The sequence below is a fragment of the Podarcis bocagei genome (genome assembly GCF_964188305.1).
Source record: "Podarcis bocagei genome assembly, chromosome: 11".
NCBI classification, from domain to species: domain Eukaryota; kingdom Metazoa; phylum Chordata; class Lepidosauria; order Squamata; family Lacertidae; genus Podarcis; species Podarcis bocagei.
This window is the reverse complement of record NC_138136.1, coordinates 6,563,468-6,585,315: the sequence shown is the minus strand read 5'-3', so window position 1 is coordinate 6,585,315 and position 21,848 is coordinate 6,563,468. Positions and strand designations below refer to the sequence as shown.

The 21,848-nt window shown below is 42.8% G+C and overlaps 1 long non-coding RNA gene across 1 annotated transcript in view; it reads left to right on the top strand.

Annotated features, from left to right (window-relative positions):
• The window catches only part of LOC308597904, a 31,778-nt gene that overhangs the window by 2,602 nt on the left and 7,328 nt on the right, over positions 1-21,848 (top strand). The window contains exon 2 of the long non-coding RNA XR_014013272.1: positions 15,126-15,215. This is a non-coding gene — a long non-coding RNA (uncharacterized lncRNA). The remainder of the gene's footprint in view (positions 1-15,125; positions 15,216-21,848) is intronic.

Below are 21,848 nucleotides of genomic sequence, written 5' to 3'. Positions count from 1 at the left end.
TAAATATTTGCAGATCAAGTTATTGAATGTAACACCCCTTTAAAAGAACAAAGGAGCTTCCCTCAACATCATGGGAATTGAGGCCAAACTCTTAAAACTTGCATAGAAATTTTGGTCACAGTTAAATATACCCCCATAAATCTACTTTAAATCATTTCTGTTGCTGAAATACCCAATTTAGTCATCCATGGTTTATCATTTTTTACCTCCAGTTAATTGGTGCTGGAGCAAACAGAGATTCGCCCAGACCCTGACCTAATTTAACACAGACATTTGTTGACTCTGAGGACAAAGAATAACTTAGACTGAGTGGTTCTGAATTTCTGCCATATGCTGTAACATATGTAGAGGCAGCTTGTCTTCTTCTCCCTCAGATTTGTCAGGGTGTGGAGTCTTCACATTCATAAAGCTACACTATTCTCCAGACCCATTTCTCACAAAGATGATGGTGTTTGTTTTCTGCAATTTTAGCAAGCTATAGATAGAAAGTGGGTGTAGGGTTTTTGTTTCTCGTCTTCGTTGTGTTCCTGCATCTTTCCATTATGGCTTATCCATGGCTGGTAAATGGTCTCAGTGAGAGCTATAACATTGTTTACATCCTGCCCTTCAACAGGTTCAGAGGGAAGGCCAGACCAAAATATGTTCCTACCCAAGGCAAATAAAAAGATTGAGCTCCTGTTGAACCTGATTTCAACACTGGCAACGGGGCAGTGTTCTCCAGCTCACCTGAGTGCAGCAGGCTAGCAGGACAGGGCAGGTGATGTAACACACACAGTCCTGTCTTCCAACACTTTGCCACTACTCTCTGTCCCTTAGCAACTGCTGCCTGAAGTGCCCTCTGTCGTCTAACAGTGAGGCTGTCGCTGATCTGAGGTGGCTTCTTGAGGAATCATTTTGTGCCCAGCAGTGGACTAAGGGTCCAGGAACAAAACCGTGTGGCCTTTTTACCCCTCCACTCACCATAATCTTCCATGTATCCTACTTTGTCCTTACTGCTTACACTTACTTACTTTCTGTCTTCCTCTGCTTACACTCAAAACAGGCTGGTGAGCAAATAGTTATTTTCAGAGCCCAAACTCTATCTCATAAGCGGCCCCATGGCTTTGTTTCCAAATCCCAAAGTGATTCAGTCTGGGTCATGTTTAAAGAGTCATACACAAGCCGGTTGAAAATGTACTTGGTTTGACATGTTGTGCTTGTGTACGAGAGAAACAGCATGGGGGAAGGGAGAGAGGGAGAGACTGGGGGTTTGTGAAGAATATTTGAATTTATATTTAAAATACTTTTATCGTTTGGCAGCGTCTACGGGCTATTATAGCCCAAATCTTTCCCAGTGGTTTGCGTTTCTAAGGCAATGTGGTTGCAGAGGGTGTAACTGAGGTTGGGATTTGTCATGATATGCTTAAATGGGAAGGCCACATGTTGACATAAATTCAGTTCAGTGTAAGCTGACTGTACATATGTTATGGCATATGGCAGAATTTCAGCCCCGGTCCCTCTCTCTCCTGCCTCCTCCTCAGAGCCACTAAAAAGCAGTCTCACGAGACAACCCTCTGCTAAATTAGGTCAGAGACTAGCATGCCATGTGGCAACTCTGTTGATGGATAATAAGGGTGGGTTATGACTTGAGAACCAGTATGGCTTTTCTTCCTCAAGGAGACTATTTAGTGTGGATTTTGTTTTTCCACAGTGCAGATCAGTGCATTTCTTCCATTTAAAACGGTGCCGGTACTCAGCATGAAGTTGTCACAGGATGTGCCACACTTTTAAATCAGTGCTTTTGTTCTAGAAAAAAGATGCTGGTACTGTACACCCTGGAATACCCCCAGAAAAAAGCACTGGTTTAGATGTATGTTAATTCATTGTCCACAATTTTGTTTGCCACTTTCTGTTTGGCCTCTATGCATCGCGGTGATAAGATGAGATGAGAAGGTGTACACAACCCTGTGGCGAGTGCAGCTCTTTGCTTGTGAAAGGATGATTCTACCACAATTATTGTAACCAGTTGATTTTAGCACGACTCTTTGTTGTTGTTGTTTAGTCGTTTAGTCGTGTCCGACTCCTCATGACCCCAAGGACCAGAGCACGCCAGGCACTCCTGTCGTCCACTTCCTCCCGCAGTTTGGTCAAACTCATGTTCGTAGCTTTAAGAACACTATCCAACCATCTCGTCCTCTGTCGCCCCTTCTCCTTGTGCCTTCAATCTTTCCCAACATCAGGGTCTTTTCCAGGGAGTCTTCTCTTCTCATGAGGTGGCCAAAGTATTGGAGCCTCAGCTTCAGGTTCTGTTCTTCCAGTGAACACTCAGGGCTGATTTCCTTCAGAATGGAGAGGTTTGATCTTCTTGCAGTCCATGGGACACTCAAGAGTCTCCCCCAGCACCAGAATTCAAAAGCATCCATTCTTCTGCGATCAGCCTTCTTTGTGGTCCAGCTCTCACTTCCATACTTCCCTACTGGGAAAACCATAGCTTAAACTATATGGACCTTTGTCGGCAAGGTGATGTCTCTGCTTTTTAGGATGCTGTCTAGGTTTGTCATTGCCTTTCTCCCAAGAAGCAGGTGTCTTTTAATTTCACGACTGCTGTCACCATCTGCAGTGATCATGGAGCCCAAGAAAGTAAAATCTCTCACTGCCTCCATTTCTTCCCCTTCTATTTACCAGGAGGTGATGGGACCAGTGGCCATGATCTTCGTTTTTTTGATGTTGAGCTTCAGATCATATTTTGCGCTCTCCTCTTTCACCCTCATTAAGAGGTTCTTTAATTCTTCCTCACTTTCTACCATCAAGGTTGTGTCATCTGCATATCTGAGGTTGTTGATATTTCTTCCGGCAATCTTAATTCTGGTTTGGGATTCATCCAGCCCAGCCTTTCGCATGATGAATTCTGCATATACGTTAAATAAGCAAGCCAGATTAAACTGCCCTGATTTAAACTTTAAACCAGATTTGAACTAGGTAGTGCTTCAAAGAGAGGGCTGCCCTCTGTAAAGTAGGACCACTGGCCATAATCATATGCATGAAACTTTGAAAAGGCTTCCCAGCATAAGAACTTAAAGTTGTCTCTGGTCGGTTGGGATAGTTGGAGTCAATGCAGAGTGTGCCCATTTGAACTGCGATATGCATTTGAACTGTTTGTGGAACATGGCAGAAAGAAAGAGCCGATAGCTGGTCCTGCAAATGAAATTCATAGCTGACTTCCAAAAATTCCCTAGCATGTTCAAGAACAACTCTAACCCAGAAGCCTGTCACCCCGAATGTCACACGGAATGTCATCCTCTTTAAAATGTCTTTAGTTAAAAATAATAATTTCAAATTAGCTACACATGTAGATATTTATCCCCATGTGGTAAGTAAAAATGAAGGCATATTCTAAAGTCAGAAGAGGAGCAAAAATAATGATATACTCCATGTGGAACTTCATCTAACTTGATGTAATGGTGAATTGGTGCCAACATCAGGCTGAGAGTCTGAATTCTCAGGTCTGGAAAGGGGTCTGGCTGAAATGGAGTGCCACAGTTAGGGCTGCATTTCCTTGTGAATGTTTTGCCTTTTTTTTGGCAGGGTATACCCAGTTCTTTCAGCTCATTTTACATGGTGGCAGCAAAGTTTGATGGCTTGCACTGTGCTGTTGACAGGTTAACAAGAGATTCTCCTCATAAATGTAACCCCAGCAAATATGTTCCTAGTAGCAGGATAGGCAGTGATTTAAACCCTGCTTTCGACAGTAGCCCTCTCCAGTCATTCTCCTCTCACAATTACAATCCTGCTCATTGCGCATAAAGATTACCAAAGTCCGCCCCGTCCAATGCATGGACCACCATGGCAGCTAGACATATAATGGCAGGATCAGGGCTACAAGGTGTGACCCTGCTCTCCCTCTAGAGAGAAACAAGCAAAGTGGGCTTGGGTCAACTCTGAACAGGCAATTTCCCCACAACAACAAGCCTATTGCATTTCCAAGAATGGTTCACCACCCTTGGCCCATCTGATCTTGTAAAGGTAAAGGTACCCCTGACCATTAGGTCTAGTTGCAGACAAGTCTGGGGTTGTGCGCTCATCTCACTCTATAGGCTGAGGGAGCCGGTGTTTATCCACAGACAGCTTCCAGGTCATGTGGCCAGCATGACTAAGCCGCTTCTGGCAAACCACAGCAGTGCACGGAAATGCTGTTTACCTTCCCGCCAGAGCAGTACCTATTTATCTACTTGCACTTTGACGTGCTTTCGAACTGCTAGGTTGGCAGGAGCAGGGACCGAGGAATGGGAGCTCACCCCATCGCAGGGATTCGAACCGCCGACCTTCTGATCTGCAAGTCTTGGGCTCTGTGGTTTAACCCACAGCGCCACCTGCCATATTCCTGTGTTAATGGAACTAGTTAACTAGGTAAAGGTTAAAGGACCCCTGACCGTTAGGTCCAGTCGCTGACGACTCTGGGATTGCGGCGCTCATCTCGCTTCCGATCGGCAAGCCCTAGGCTCTGTGGTTTAGACCACAGCGCCACCCGCGACCCTATCTGATCTTGTACTCTAGTACAAATGAAGGCAACTCCATGTTACTCTTTCCCCCTCTTTTCTCTCTAGTATGGAGATGCCTTTAGTCTTCTTTGATGTCTACCTGCCAACTCCATCTTCACCATGTTCTTTTGTGGACAGTTGTGACTTTCAAGCAAGCTTTCTTATATTATCCTCCTTATTCTTGTGCTTTTATTTTGGATTTTTCACACATCCTTCACATTGCCTATACAGTCTCCAGTCAAAGACGTCTAAATCCTAAATACTCCTTTGCACTTCATGGTTATTCCCTTATCACATGCATTTTCTGCTGCCTCAAGGCAGATCTGTTTCTTTGGTGGTGGTTGTGTGTGTGTGTGTGTGGTGGTGGTGGGGGATTATTACTGAAATCTCTCCCCTCACCTCCCACCCCAAGCTGATGGAAGATGTGTAAATGTGTCTAAAGAGAACAGCATAACTTTTTAAAGCAGAGCTTTGGGAGAGACTGAGTCTCTGGGGCTCCCCCCTCCCATTAAAAATGAAGATGAAAAGAGCAATATCTGCACAATACAAGCAAAGCAACTTTAGTGCATTATTGTACCCTCCTCTCAGCTTACATCAGAAAAAAGGAAGCACCTTTGCAGCTGTGCATCAATCTCTTGCTTTTTGCTAGATAGCAGAATCCCCCAGTCATCCATGGGCTGGATTTACATTATTCCATTAAGTATTGATTGTAATGCTTGAAAGCTTTATTGTTGCTATTTATCAGAGCTTTTTGCACTGAACTCTGTAGAAGATAATACTCCCTAGTTGCCTGATGTACACTTACAGCTCAGTCAGGCAAAAATGTGCTAAAGGAGGTAGTGTGTGTGTGTGTGTGTGTACGTGCACGCGCGCACACACACAATCAGATTATTCATAAAGGACATCTCTGTTAACTTCCCCAACTTGCTCAATGCATTTTGTCAATGCACATTTCCCCATTATTATCAGCAGAGTGATGTGAATGAGAGATCTATACCAATTATCTTGCCTGTGCATGGCTTGTGTTTATATATGGAAAGAGAGAGAGAGCTCCAATCAGGTATTAATTCATGTACAAATGGCCCAGTGATCTTCCTGCCTCAGCAGGTCGGTCTTGCTCTCCTTCCTTATCAGATGAAGATTATTATTTTGTTCTGGTTGGCTGTTTAGGGTTGTGTCTGCTAATGCTGCCTCCATCTATTCTGCATTCAAGGATCATAGGGTCTACATGTATACACCTGAACATGCACAAGCTCCAGTATGGATGATCCTATACCCTGCAAAAGGACTTCAGGTTGTGTGTATAGGAACCAATGTATATGTGTGTTGATGTATTACTAAGATTTTGTGCATCAAATTTAGAAGAATTCCAAATCAAAAACTCAAGTGGAAGCCTTCAGAGACATTTGGGACTTGTCCAAACTGAAGCAGATTATTTCTGAAGCTCACTGAATTGAAGTCGGGGTTCTGGGGATTATGAGATTTGAACATTAAAAAAAAATCTTCATACAGTATTTCAGTAAAAAGTAAATATTTAGTTCTAAGCTCACCATGTATGGAAAATGGCAGATGGGTAAAGGGTAAAGGCCCTTTTGTGACTGACGTCCATAGCATCTAATAAGAGGAAATGATTTTACTAGGGCTCTCCAGCCACAGTGATTTGGGGGAACTAATAGATTACTTTGTGTTTTCTATGCTCTTTACTTGTTCTGTTAGTTGTGCTTGCTTGGAAAACGCTGGACACTCGAGTCCTTCTGCCTCTGGATCACACACAACTACTTCTGTCAAATCAGTTTACACTTAGTTTCTGTGACTTTTGGTGCCAGTTCAGCAGAACATAAACCTGAAATTGTCACACACAAACCCTAGTCCAGTTATCAAAGCTGCTTGTCCGGAGGCACAACAACTCTGCCAAAAAAGCTGTCTGGAGTTTCACTGTTTGAAATATGGCAACCCTAAAAGAAGGCCCTCAGATTATGATCAGTGTCTGGGTCGGTTCATATGGAAAGAGGTGGTCATTGAGGTGTTGATCCATTTCCCTGACACCAAAACAGATGGATTTTCCTTCCTGTTGGGACCAAGCTGGAGAAACACACACACACAAAAGGAAAGGCTGCCCTCACTGCCGTTCTACCCTACAAATTCAAGCACGGCAGGGTTTTGGATCTGGCAGTTCCTCTGCCTTTCATCCTCCAACACCCCTCTGGATTGCTCTCTTATACGTGTTTCTACTACAATTTGCCTGACATGGCTGCCAGTGTATTACCATATACTAGGTATTACCATATACTAGATGCGGGTGGCGCTGTGGCCTAAACTACTGAGCCTCTTGGGCTTGCTGATTGGAAGGTTGGTGGTTCAAACCCCACAACGGGATGAGCTCCTGTTGCTCTGTCCCAGCTCCCGCCAACCTAGCAGTTCGAAAGCACACAAGTGCAAGTAGATAAATAGGTACCGCTGCGGGGGGAAGGTAAACGGCGTTTCTGTGTGCTCTGGCACTCGTCACAGTCCTCCGTACGCCAGTAGCGGTTTAGTCATACTGGCCACATGACCCGAAAAGCTGTCTGTGGACAAATGCTGGCTCCCCTGGCGTGAAAGTGAGATGAGTGCCGCAACCCCATAGTCGCCTTTGACTGGACTTACCTGTCCAGAGGTCCTTTACCTTTACCTTTACTAGGCCACAGTACAATAATCTATGATAAAATCTCTCTTAGGATATATACTCACAAGCAGTGGTTTTGCAATTTGCAACTGAATTCCACAGGAGTTCTCACCTCAGCTACTATAGAAGAAATTCAGTTACAATCTCTTTTCTCTATACTCTCTTCAAAAAAGCTTGACACACAAGGTGATGATGTCCATTTGCCCAGGGATTTACTAGAATGCAGAAAGCATAGAGCATTCTTATCTTGTTGCAAGCTGACTCCAACTAATGAAATAAGTTCCCTGTTGCCCAGGAAATGCTCTGACTGTAATTGGTAGATAACTGATTTTGAAAATCATTTTTAAAAAGGCAAATGTAATGTCAGAGCTGTGTATTCTGCAATAAAAAGATAAAAAATAAGAACCCCACACATAGATAGCCAAAATTCTGTGCCAAGAAAAAGTCAAATTAATTATCCTACCAAATTAGACAAATTGATTTATTTTTTGATAGTTGCTTATGTCGCATAATTTAGCAGATAATATGAAATATCTCATCCTCAGGTGATCCTGGGGAAAATTCTACAATAGCAGTCAATGCAGAAAAACAATGTATTGATCACCAGGAGCTAGCATGACTTTATCAAGAAAAAACAACAAGAACCCATGCCATTCTGCATTTGTGATAGAATTATTAGTCTGGTAGATCATGGGGATGCTGTGAGCATAGTGTATCTTTATTTCAGAAAAGTGTTTGATTAGGTCTTCCGTGATGTTGTTCTTTGTTGACAAGATTGCAGAGTGGGAATTGATCTATACTTCTGTTAGGTATATTCTCCGATGGCTGAGTATCCACACACAACCATACATGAATGGCTCGGCATCAAAATGGAGGACTGAGTATGGTGCCATGACTTTACCTGACGTAACTTGGTCAACGTGGCCTGGTGGACCAAATGGGGAAGACTGGCAGATCTAATGAGGCATGGGAGCTGGAGGTTCTGCACCCATTCCCTAGTAGAAAACAGCTATTTATATGCCAACTCTGTGGGTTGTGTACACATGGAAATAATTTCAAGAGCACAATGGAACTTCCCCTTCATCTCCTCCGCCCACACCTCCCAAATCTGTTTTGGAGGCCCTCTGCAGCAAATTTAGGTGTGGTACAGGAAGCATATGAGGGAAGGAGATGGCAGTGGAGTTATTTTGTAATTACTAAAGTTGTTCTATGTGTGAAATGATTTAGTTGAATCACAAAATCATAGAGTCATAGAGTGGGAAAGGACCCTAGTCTAACCCCCTTGCAATATAGGAATCTCAGCTAATAATGATGATAATGATAATGATAATGATAATGATAATGATAATGATAATAATAATAATAATAATAATAATAATAATAATAATAATAATAATTTATACCACGCCCATCTGGCTGGGTTTCCCCAGCCACTCTGGGCGGCTCCCAACTGAATTTTAAAAACACAATACAGCATTAAACATTAAAAACTTCCCTAAACAGGTCTACCTTCAGAGGTCTTTTAAAAGTAAGATACAGTGGTGCCTTGCAAGACGAAATTAATTCGTTCTGCGAGTTTTTTCGTCTTGCGAATTTTTCGTCTTGCGAAGCACGGTTTCCCATAGGAATGCATTGAAAATCAATTAATGCGTTCCTATGGTCAAAAAAAGTCCAAACAAAGCCAAATTTGGTACAAAAAGAGTTTATTAAGTGCTCTTTAAAGTCACACATACTGTAAAGAGCATTTCAAAAATTGAAGGAACAATAATTTAAGTTTCTAAACATGACAGAAAAGCATTTAAAAATCACCAAAGTGTACTGTACATACATTTTCTAAGACTCTGGGGGACAACTCGAAGAAGGTTCCTCTTCTACTCTTTGCTTCTTGCTGAAGAACCTGTCCATGGTCTGCTGCTTCATCCGCCTTTTCAGCACCTCCCTGAAAGACGACATGACCCTCGTATCAAAAGTGTTCGCAAGGTCACGTGTCAGGTCCTTGTCAGGGTGGTGCCGCTGTGCAAAAGCCTGTACATCTTTCCACTTCTGGCAAATGTCCCTCAGTTCTTTGGAGGACAGCCATTCCTCAGTTGCTTCCTCCTCTTCCAGCGAGGCCTGCTCCTGTGCAGCCTCTGCCTGCAGTTCGACCAGCTCCTGGGTGGTCAGCTCGTGGTTGTGCTCCTCCACCAGCTCGCTGACGACTTCTGGCTCGCCTGAGGTTCCTGGCTGTTGCCGGACGAGGTCTGCGTGCAAGGCCTTGGCCTTCTCACAAATGATGGCCTCGGTCACTGTGTCCCCTGCACGCTGCTTCTCTTCTAACCAGATGAGCAGCAACTTCTTCACCTCCTCCAGAACAGCTGGGCGGTTCTTCACGATCCTGTTGACTTCCTTGGCTACATCAGTCGCAAGGATCTTCTCCCTCATCTTCAGGATGGTCCCGATGGTCGATGGATTCCTCCCATACTCCCTGGCGAGGTCTGTCACATGCATTCCACCGTCGTGCTTCTGGATGATCTCCTTCTTCATTTCCAGCGTAACCTTCTCCTTCTTCCTCTCCTCGGCCTCTGCAGCAGCAGTCTTCTTGGGCCCCATGGCAGCACAGCTCCTACCTTCGCAACCCCCCCCCAAAAAAAAACCAGTGCTTCACATCCAAAAAATTCAAAAGCACCAAACCTCCCAGAAAACACACAAGCTTCCAGATTCTTGCAAACCCCTTCTCAACAATTCCCTGACCCCCCCAGCCACCCACCACACAGAAATCCAAACCCAGAAATCTTTTTTTTTTAACAACAGCAGAGTGTCCCAATGGTCACAAAAAATCATAAAAATGCAGGAAAAAACACACAAGCTTCCAGATTCTTGCAAACCCCTCCCCAACACCAAGTCCTTGAATTCCAAACACCCCAACCCAAAATCCAAAACCCCCCAAAAAAGTTTTAAAAGTTTAACTTACCAAATGGCTGCAAAAGAAGTTTTGGAAAAGCTTCAAAAATCACCAAAGTCTTCAAAAACCTCAAAAAAGGCTACCACACCACGTGCTATGAGTTGCTCCTCGAAGTCAAGTCGCAACTGCACCTCTTCAAGCAATGCACCCTGGGTATTAACGGTTTTAAGAAAAAGGAAACAAACTTGCAAGACGTTTTCATCTTGCGAAGCAAGCCCATAGGGAAATTCGTCTTGCGAAGCAGCTCAAAAAACGAAAAACTCTTTCGTCTTGCGAGTTTTTCGTCTTCCGAGGCATTCGTCTTGCAAGGTACCACTGTAGTTGCTTATTGCTTTGACATCTGATGGGAGGGTTTCCACAGGGCAGACAGCACTACTGAGAAGGCCCTCTGCCTGGTTCCCTGTAACCTCACCTCTGTAGTTTTAATTTGAACTTGCCTAATTCTGACTTCCTGAACCAATATGTGAACCAAAACATTAGAAATTTACATTTCTCCAAATTTTGCAATGCAGTTCTCCCACCAATGTGTATTTTTTAAAAATAAGTAGATTAGAGGAAAGCTCATACCAGAACGCCTATGTCAGTGAAAACAATGTACAAAATATTAAGGAAGATCGATTTTAAAAATATGTTTATTAGGATAAATTTTCGCATGGACTTTTAAAAAATGCAGACTGGTGCACAAATGGAACTAACTGAAAACAAGACTGAAAATATTGAGAGATCCTGAAATTGACAGGTTGATTAATTTCTATTCTTTGCCGCCAAAAAGGATAAGAAACCAGTGTTGTTGCTTTTATAGAAGGTGTAATGGGTGGATTCTGCACTCAGTTATCTACTTGCATACATGGCAAACTTGTAGAAATGCAAAACTGTCTTCATAGCGCCTCTTTTTCTAGACGGAGCTGACAAATGTGTGATGGGAGAACGTCAGGGTTTGCTGAGTTTAACTCTGGCTCAACATTCACTGTGCTCCATTTGGTGGATAAATAAAAGGACATTCTGCATGAGTAGGAAATCGAACTTAAAATAAAAGCAAAAAGACCATTAAAAGCTCCAGAAACTGGCACCCAGCCTGGACTTAAATTAAAATGATCCGCAATAAATAACTTATGAGATACTGCCCAATTTATTTTTTTTAAAAAAGTTTCTTATCTACAGAATCACATCAGAAAAAAATTAAGCTTCATACCTTAAAAGCTGCCTAATGTGCCCAAAACAGTCCAGATTCCCTCATTTTGGTAAATCATTCCCCCCCCCCTTATCCCTATCTCCCCCCTCTTATTTCTTATTTAGTTTCTTTTGTGTGCGCGTGGGCACAGTCATCCCATCAAAGAAAGATCCCTGTTTTGATTACACAGTTTCTCAGTTCAAATTTACCAGGATTGTATTTGTAGATTCCTCCTACATTAGCTGTTCTTCTATGTGCCAGATCAGCAACTTAGGTTAGCTGGGAGCTCTGTATGGTTGTAGGAACCCAAATGGGTGTAGCGGATGGTTGTAGGATTCCACACTTCAAGTAATTGAGGCTGTGAGCAGAGTAGGCTCCAAGCGTAGGGGATCCTGCCCACCACTGTTTTTACCTTCAGTTCATTTTAGACCTGAGCTGCATGGATCAAGGCCACACTAGGCATTCAGTTAAATACATAGCAGGCATCTTGTTTTCTTGAACTAGCTACAGGGTTGGAGAAGCCCATTTATCACTGCGAAGGCAGCACATAGCAAAGGGAAGCGTATCTGTTAAGTCCCCAACTGAGACTGTTAAGCGATGTTTTGCAGTTTGTTAACTATTGTTAAAGATGGTCAACTGTAGCAAATAGTGAACTGATGTATTAGTTATTGTTGATTTATTGTTATTGTTGAATCTTAAATAAATTTACAGTGGTACCTTGGGTTACATACGCTTCAGGTTACAGACTCCGCTAACCCAGAAACAGTACCTCAAGTTAAGAACTTTGCTTCAGGATGAGAACAGAAATTGTGCCCCAGCAGCGCGGCAGCAGCAGGAGGCCCCATTAGCTAAAGTGGTGCTTCAGGTTAAGAACAGTTTCATGTTAAGAACGGACCTCCGGAATGAAGTAAGTACTTAACCCAAGGTACCACTGTACTAATAAAGCTAAAAGAGAGAGAGAGAGAGAGAGAGAGAGAGAGAGAGAGAGACTCTTAAGTCACCAATTGCCTCCAACCTAGACAAAGATGAGCCTTAGGCCAGGGGTCAGCAAACTTATTCATCAGGGGGCCGGTCCACTGTCCCTCAGACCTTGTGGAGGGCCGGACTATATTTTGAAGGAAAAAATGAATGAATTCCTATGACCCACAAATAACCCAGAGATGCATTTTAGATAAAAGGACACATTCTACTCATGTAAAAATACACTGATTCCTGGACCATCTGCGGGCCAGATTGAGAAGGCAATTGGGCCGGATCCGGCCCCCGGGCCTTAGTTTGCCTACCCATGCCTTAGGCTAAAAAGTGTCTAATGTCACCATTGGAAGTCTTTGTTTTTCTGAGACTCCTAGCCTCATTGGCATGTGTGCATGCGATCTCCCCGACCTGTTGCTACCTGTTGCATATTTATGAGCGTATTTAGTTAGGCCCTTAGAGGAGCTTGCAAGACAAGGGAAGCAAGGGAAAGACTTATTTAAATCCCAGGACAAGAAGACACTGGCTTTTAGCGGTTTAAAACCAGTCAGGAGGGAAAATAAAGCCCAATGCAGAAATAAAGCACAGTGTAGTTGTTAGGTTTAATGTGAGTTGAATAATTAATGTGCAAAACAACTGGCCATTATGCAAATTCACCAGGCTTTATGGAGAATGTGCACATAATCTGTCCACGCAGAGGAAATTGTACATATTTCCCAGTCAATATACACAATCTTCAAGAAGCTTTGGGGAATTTGCATTTATCAGCATTGCATGTTCTTTGGTCATTATGCATAGTGTCAACATGGGGGGATGTGCATATCTTAACTGTATTTTGTACATTCTCTGGCCAATATGCAGAAATCTCCAATTAGCTTTGGGGAATTTTCATTGCAGTACTGAATTTTGTATACCATCTAGCCATTATACAGTCTTCAACAGGCCTTGGGGAATGTGCATATCTTGACTTCAGTTTGTACACTTTCCAGGCAATATGTACATCCTCCAGGAGGTGTGTATAGTGTCCAAAAACATGCCCTTGTTTTCTTTCTCTAGTTCAGAAGTGTGCAATCTGGGCATCCTGAGTTGCTTTTGGCCAATTGCCCAATCTTACATGGTCCACAACAATTAACTCTTTTTCTGAAGTCCTGCTGGGGATTATACATAATAGCTGGAGAAGGTACAAATTATTAAAAAATGAGGCCAAAACAGACCGATATAAAATAAAGCACACATACTGTGTACACCTGGTATTACTCAGATCACCCTTACTTTGAAGGGAAATGATTATAATACAGGCCAAGACCATAAGGAGAGAATGGTTTTCAGCTGTTTGCTTTTATCTCCAGAAATATTGTACTTTTTCCCAATTAAAGAAAACCCCAAGTTCCCTTTGAGATGGTATTGGATATGAAAGCAGAATGTAATTTGAGATTCATAATGGAAACCATCCTGTACAATGAAGAGATATCTCAGTTATTACTTCTTCATGCAACATGCAATTTTGACTGAGTTCCTTTCAGGAAACTATATCACAGGTTCTTTTAAAAAACAAAATGAAACCTTGTATACAATTTTGGAAATGATGTCAGCAATATTCATATACTGAAGTAAAGATGTTTTGCATTACGTATTAGGATGCCCTAACATGCACATACCTTTCCATTACAGTGCTACCTTGGTTTACAAACTTAATCCATTCCGGAAGTCTGTTCTTAAACCAAAACCATTCTTAAACCAAGGCATGCTTTCCCTAATGAGGCCTCCCGCCACTGGTGCCCTTCCACCATTCGGATTCTGTTCTTAGACTGAAGTAAAATTTGCAAACCGGGACACCATTTCTGGTTTTGCGGAGTTCGTAAACCGAATACAGTTATACCTCGGGTTTACAGACACTTCGGGTTTCACACTGCGCCAAACCCGGAAGTACCGGAACAGGTTACTTCCAGGTTTCGGTGCTTGCGCTTGCGCATGCGCAGAAGTACCGAATCGCGGACTGCGCATGCACAGACGTGGCGCTGTGGGTTGCAGACGCTGTGGGTTGTGAACATGCTTCCCGCACGGATCACGTTCACAACCCAAGCGTCCATTGTAGTTCTTAAACAGGGCTGTTCTTAATCCGAGGTACCACTGCATGAGAATGGTGGTGGTTTGTTTCCAAATGTCAGTCATGGATAACCCTGAGAAATGAGCCTTATGGGGTTCTGAAATATAATTGTCAGTGCTGGGATATGACTAAAGAAGGGAGAATTATTTATCTATCTGGGAACATTTCCAAGCTTATTATTAAAATAATATCAGAGCAGTGCGCAGCAAACACATAAAAGATACAATAAAATCATCAATATAAACTGTATAACAATAAAGCAGCATCTGGAAATACATGTGTGCATGTACACACAGTGCATTTGTAATCCTGGGGGAAAAGGTATGTCTTCAAAAGATGTCTGAAACACATAATACAGAGTGTTATCTATAAGATGGGGGGAGGGGGAGTTTTTCCAAAGCACAGGTACAATGGCAGAAAATGCCTGCTTCTGTGTTTCTGTCAGGTGGCAATCTGTGGATTTCAGTGTCATGAATAAAGTCTCCCTTGATGATCTTAGTGATCTAATGAGTCTACAAAGGGGAAAGCAGGTAGAGGATTTAGGTGCATATTTTTAGCTGCTCATTGTGAAATGGCTTAATTTCTAGTGCCCAAATGACTGATTTTAGTAGCTTACACCAACAACCCTAGGAAAATCTATTAGACTGGGATGTGTCACTCATGAATGTTGTTTGTGCAAGACAGCAAACAGACAGGTGTCAGTTTTACATCATATACACTCTCTAGCTAATGTGCATTTTGCATTTGAATTACAGGTGCAGGAAGAGAATGAAGTGCTGCTTCTGAAAATGGCCTGGAAGATTGAAAAGTCATTTGGTGAAGCTGGCAGATGATGAATGAAGCTAGTAAGTAATAAACCTGTTAGGGAGCTTCCAGACCAACTGCTTAATGAACATTAATGCTGAAACATTTGCATAAAACTTGTACAGTTGTTCTACAATGTCACCTGCCTTCATCCTGATCTGCTAGTGTGGAAGTTGTTTGATGCTGCCGGTATTTGGTTGTGATCCTGCTCTTCCCGGTGCTATTTCCCATCACTTTGCATATTGGAATTTTTGTCATTAAAAAATTGGCAGGATAACTGGGTTAGAAAGTGTGGGTTAACCAACTTGCCATGCACCCTGAAAACATCTCTTAGAAGCGATAGACTTAGAAGCAAATGACTGGTCCTTTTAATAAGTTATTGGAGTGATAGAATCAAATAGATGATAACATCTCCCCTTCAAAACCTATTCTCAATTATCTTACTGTACTTCCTCTTCATAAGCCACTCTTTCTCCTCTGTTTGCTTTCCTCTGTTTTCACCTCTTTTTCAATTTCTATGTTGTCCTTTATCCTAGATATGCTATTTCTATTGTTAATAATACCATTACAGTGGTACCTCGGGTTACAGACACTTCAGGTTAAAGACGCTTCAGGTTACAGACTCCGCTAACCCAGAAATAGTACCTTGGGTTAAGACCTTTGCTTCAGGATGAGAACAGAAATCGCATGATGATGGTGCGGCGGCAGCGGGAGGCCCCATTAGCTAAAGTGGTACCTCAGGTTAAGAACAGTTTCAGGTTAAGAACGGACCTTCAGAATGAATTAAGTTCTTAACCCGAGGTACCACTGTAATAGTTCCCCCCCACACACACACCTCTTTTCACTAATTTTACATTTTTTATATGTGCATTTTTGGCATGTTCTTATATTAACATAATTTCTATTGGATTGATCAAGATAATTATGTATGTAAACATGTCTAATAGAATGTGTCATTCTCCCTGTTGGTTTCCAGCTTTTCATTATAAAGGCACCACCTTCCTCCCTGCCTCCCCCCCAGCAATGAAGAGACAACGCCATGATAACCAAACCACATGACAATATGAAAGCATTGATCTAAGCTTTTTTAAAAAAAGGGGGGGAAATGTAGTATAAGAATCAAAGGTAGTGTGTAACTCAACAGCCTGTCTGGAAGAACCTTTAGTTTTTAAGATGCCGCAAGACAGACTAAAACAGCTGCTGGTCTGAAAATAGTAGATGTTTGGTACCATACACCAAGAGAGCACTGTGCCAAACTTGTAGCCATCCCACACAAATCTTATAACACACCCACACTTTACAAGAAGCCTATCTCATCACACCACAATACGAATGCATTCCATCACTACTCAGTAAGTCTAAAAAGTCAGCAGTACAGGCTGTTGCCTCAACAAATCAAGACATAGCAAATGATCACAATAAGAGGGGGAGTTGTAAGTGACTTACAAATAGGAGTTTAAAGTGATGTACAGTGATACCTTGGGTTAAGAGCTTAATTCGTTCTGGAGGTCCGTTCTTAACCTGAAATTGTTCTTAACCTGAAGCACCACTTTAGCTAATGGGGCCTCCTGCTGCCACCACGCCACTGCCACGCAATTTCTGTTCTCATCCTGAAGCAAAGTTCTTAACCCGAAGTACTATTTCTGGGTTAGCAGAGTCTGTAACCTGAAGCGTTTGTAACCTGAAGCATCTGTAACCCAAGGTACCACTGTACAAATAAAAAATGCACATAAAATCAACAGTGTGGCCAGTGGTCTCTTAGTACTTTTTCCTGTATAAGTGGAGAATAAGTGGGAATACAATGTTGTACTTGAGTGTGCATGTGGGACATTGGAACATACACTCTGTGCCCAAATTCCTTTTGGGTCCTTGCAAACAGAAGCTGGCCAAACTGCCAACTCCTGGGTGGTGGGAGGGTTTCATCTACACAGTGATACAAGAGTCTCTCTCTCTCTCTCCACACACACACACACACACACACCACCCATCATAATTACAAGTTGTACACCTGGAAAAGAGCCACATTCTCCTCCAGATCATCCCTCTATTTAATACTTTTTATTTCAACAGTTACTTAATGTTCTCCATTATATTTTTGGCAACAATGCCAAATATTGGGAAGATAATTCATGTTCTAATGTCAGTGAGTCATATGCAGGTAATTAATTCAGATTCCAAACATTTTGATGTGGATTTGTACACTTAATTGCATGATTATGTAACCAAACCACCACCACGACTGGGAAGGAGAGCTTGATTGTGTGTCTCTCGGCTCTGATCAGTATCAGATTTATGGCTGTGTTTGGCCTGGCACACCCTTAAAAAAATTCTTTTATGATATTAATTTGGATTAATAGATAAGTTACGAAAACGTCGCATTTGAAAGTAAGTGGCTAAATAATTAATGCACAAATCTAACACAGAGATGATAATAATTCTTACAAATATGTATTTGATCCTATTCCCCTATCTAGCCCAGAGGCTCAGTGTGCTAACAAGTTATTATAATAATTATTATTTCCAAAGAGTATGAAATATAGTCAATGTTAAATAATTTCACATCTGCTTAATCACCATCACCAAATGCCTGCCCAAAATATTCTATGAGATGGTTTTTGCAAGCTTCCAAAGGATAAGGGTTGTATAACAGTGAAGTTGCAGATGTCTTTCTTCAAGTAATATTTTTAATTTATATACAACTGATAGTATTTAAGAAGGCATTTCCCATTGATCTTTATGAGGGATCTATACCAGGAGGACCCACCAGTCTATTGTCTCCCCATCCCTCATTTTAATAGACAATAGTCTGGCTGAGGCATGAAAATGGAGTGCTGTGCAATATCATTATGCAGCATGGAAGAGGGGGGAAAAAGATAATTTAAACAAGAAGGCAACTGTAAATTGGCTCCCGAAATGGTGAGGATTGGAGTAGAGCAGACAGATGTTTGGAGAGTTATGGTCTCTTTTCATTTACTCATAAGAAATAACTTTGCATGGCTCTCCGGTTCCTTGAATATATAACCAAATCCTGCTGTACTTTCCCCTTTATGGTCTGGTAGAACAGAAGAGGAAGACGTAGAAAAGGCTCGGTGGGACTTATGCATCCTGTTTGCATTGTGGAGCAAAGCTGTGCAGTAGCGCTTTCTGTGTATATAGAAAAGACAATAAGGAACATGCGAGGATTTGGAGAAGAAGTGGTAGTTAATGAGACAGCTGTGAAGGAGCACAGGGAGATGCTGGTTATCCAGAGCACTGATCCATATCACATTTTGAAGGCCAGAACAGCCTCCCACTTAGCAGAAGACGACGAGGAGCTCAAGACTAATGTCTGCAAATAAATTGATGAGGAAAAATCTGGGAGGTTGTGCAGGCCAACTTAGAAGGGTTATTGCGTGTATTCAGGGGAGGGGAGAGGAAAGGGACATTGGAGGGGAGATCTGAATAAACGGAAGGGAGTATTTCAGAGCAAAGGCACCCCAGGAACATGTGTGCTGAACTGCCAGGATTATGTTGAAAGTATTATTTGTGGCTGCCTGGAAGATTTCCCCTGCAAACCAAGAATCTTTTCAGGAAGCTTCATTCAGTTAGATAGCTATGTTTCAACAACAGGTTTTCAGACATTCAGCCACATTTTAAAAATATTATATTTAAGCTTTGAAGTGGGAAAAGCTGAAGAAGAGCTATGGTAGTTGTGAGATTAATTCAGAGAGTCTGATGCTTCTGCAAAAGAGCTGTCTGTTAGGCAGGATTTCTGAGATGAGATCCACTGGAAGTTTGGATGCAACTCACTGCCTGGTCTTTGACTGCAATCAGGGCCATAGGAAGGGGGTGGGGGTGGGGCGGACCACCCCAGGTGCCCTCACTGAGGGGGGTGACATTTGGCGCGGCATGCGCCCGCAACTCTCAAGCCTACTACCCCGAGCCAGCGGGGTAAGGGGGGAGCTGCACCACTTTGCCGGTGGCATTCCCCCATCACCCTTCATTTTGACAGCTTGGGGGAGGCTTGGGAGCCACGGGTGGGTGGCGTGCCAAATGTCTGCCATGAGTGGCTCGCTCCCCCCCCCCACGGGCAGCTCACTCTGCCCCAGCTGCAGGGCACGCATGTCGCTCCGGGCAGCCGAGGGACTATCCCGCACCTGGGAGGGCACCCTCCGCACCATGCCCCCCTCGGGAGCGTGCCCGCTCTGGGCAGTGCGGGCATATGCTCTGCCACTGGCCGCAATAAAGATTGATAGATGGATTGATTGAATAAATGAATGAATGAATGAATGAATGAATGCAACTCAGCTTGCAAAAACAAAAATAAAAATCCTCTCTCTGAGTCAGGGACTGTCAGACTATCCCTCTATCTTTAACGTATTGTACTGACCTTTCTATCTCCTCATTTAGACTTGAAACTTTGTAAAAGACACTTTGTAGTACAGTGGTACCTCAGGTAACATACGCTTCAGGTTACAGACTCCGCTAACCCAGAAATAGTACCTCAGGTTAAGAACTTTGCTTCAGGATGAGAACAGAAATCGTGTGGCGGCAGCAGGAGGCCCCATTAGCTAAAGTGGTGCTTCAGGTTAAGAACAGTTTCATGTAAAGAACGGACCTCCGGAACGAATTAAATACTTAACCTGAGGTACCACTGTATATGGAAGCTGTGCTGAGTATCACCCACCAGCGCAGGCCCAAGACATTTTGGCACCGGAGACAAACCACAGAATAAAACCCACCAGGGAAGACGGGTGAGTGAAGATCAACATCAGGAGCAATGGGGGGATAAAGATCTACACTGGGAACAGGGTGGGGATCTAATCACCCTTTCTTGATGGTTGAAGTGGGAATCAAAGGTTGTCAGAGGAGTGAGCATGGTCAGCAAAGCAAGCTCTACAGGACCAGGAGCTAAGCATCCTTCAGGAAATGCTATATTAATTCTGTATTCTATAGATTTTACAGAGAAGAGTGGTTTGCCTGGCTAGTAGAACTTTACTGTGGTGATTTTTCAGAAGACCAAGGTGAGAGTTCTCATGTGCAAGGTGTGCTGATTATAGTGTGGTAAGGTGCGAAAGTATTATATGTCAATCTCCTTCCCTGACACCTGTCCTATCTACACGCCATTAAAATATAGGAAGGTACGACGATCTCTATCCCAACCCTCTGTTATCTTATTAAAGCAAGAGAAGGATAACATCTGACTTGCACAGTGTAGCAAGTAATATTGCGTACTAACCTCTGCTTGCTCTGCAGCAGGAGATTAATAGAACAGTTGCACAAAGGTTTCAGGCTGCTCAAAAAGGGCTGGCCACAGAGGCTATCATTGCTATGCACGGAACAATTCATGTTTACTTAGATAACCTTTTACTACAAATTCAACTGAAAATAAGAGAAATAAATGTTTCTTCTGCTGAAAATTATGACTTTACAAGGAGGCTTCACTATTATGAGCATTAATTCTAGGGCGACACTTTTGCTGAAAATATGAGCAAGTCAGACCACAGGCTACAAAAAGTTGCATTTTTAGTAGAACAGGGAGAAAATGATATAGGTATACAGAGGTATACAGTCATACCTCGGGTTAAAGACGCTTTGGGTTAAATCTTTTCAGGTTGCGTCCCACGGTAACCCGAAAGTACCGGTAAGGGTTTCGCCGCTTGCGCATGGGCAGACACTCAAAATGACGTCATGCGCATGCGCAGAAACGGCGAATCACGACCCACGCAGACACGGGTTGCGTTCTGCTCAGGTTGCAAATGGGGCTCCGGAACGGATCCCGTTCGCAACCAGAGGTACCACTGTATCTGTGACCAGTTGTAACTCTATTGATTGGCTGCCAAGTTTCTGAAAATGTCTGCACCCAGCTTAAGAAACACAAAAACCAGATTTTCCTGCTGGACTTCGGTCTACTGTATTGTGTTTTTTCTAGCCATAAGATATATAGAAGCATAGGAAACTATCTTATGCAATTGGTCTGTCTAACTCAGAAGGCTTCATGCTGATGGGTAGCAGGTCTGCAGGGTTCAAACAGAAGACTTCCCTAGCCTTACCTGGAGGTGCAGGAGATTGAATCTAGAGCTTTCTGCTCACAAAACAAGTGCTTTACTACTGAACTTTGATTCTTGCCTGAAACCCTTCCTTATTCTTGGCTTTAAACCACCAACTTGGATGGCTTTAAAAGAGGATTAGAAAAAATCATGGATGGAAAAGACTGTCATGATAGCTATGTTGTGTCTCCACCATCAGAGGCACTTTTCCTTGAATAGATTCCCTTTGAATCCTCACAGATGTATGCCACTTTTTCATGACTTGATTATCTGGAATCATGTAACCAAACCATAGAACTTGAAGCTCACTCATGTCTGGGGGCCTCTTCAAACATCTTTGCTGCTTCGACTTGCTGAGTGAGTTCATTCCATTCCTCTACAACAGCATCTCTTCTCTAGGCTAATAAGGCTGTTCATATTTTGCCTACAACTCTTGAGCGCAGATGTGTGAAAAACACAAGCAGCAAAACAAGGTTAAGTGATTCAATCTGTTGTGCTTCAGTTCGTTGAAAGTTTTTAAGGCTACAAGGAAAACGAAAATGAAGATGTGCCGTTTACATTTGGGACCGTATAAGGAGTAGAAATTCCCTCGACTCCTTCAGAAGCAATCAGATGCACTGACCTAAGCAGACTTATTTCTGAGAA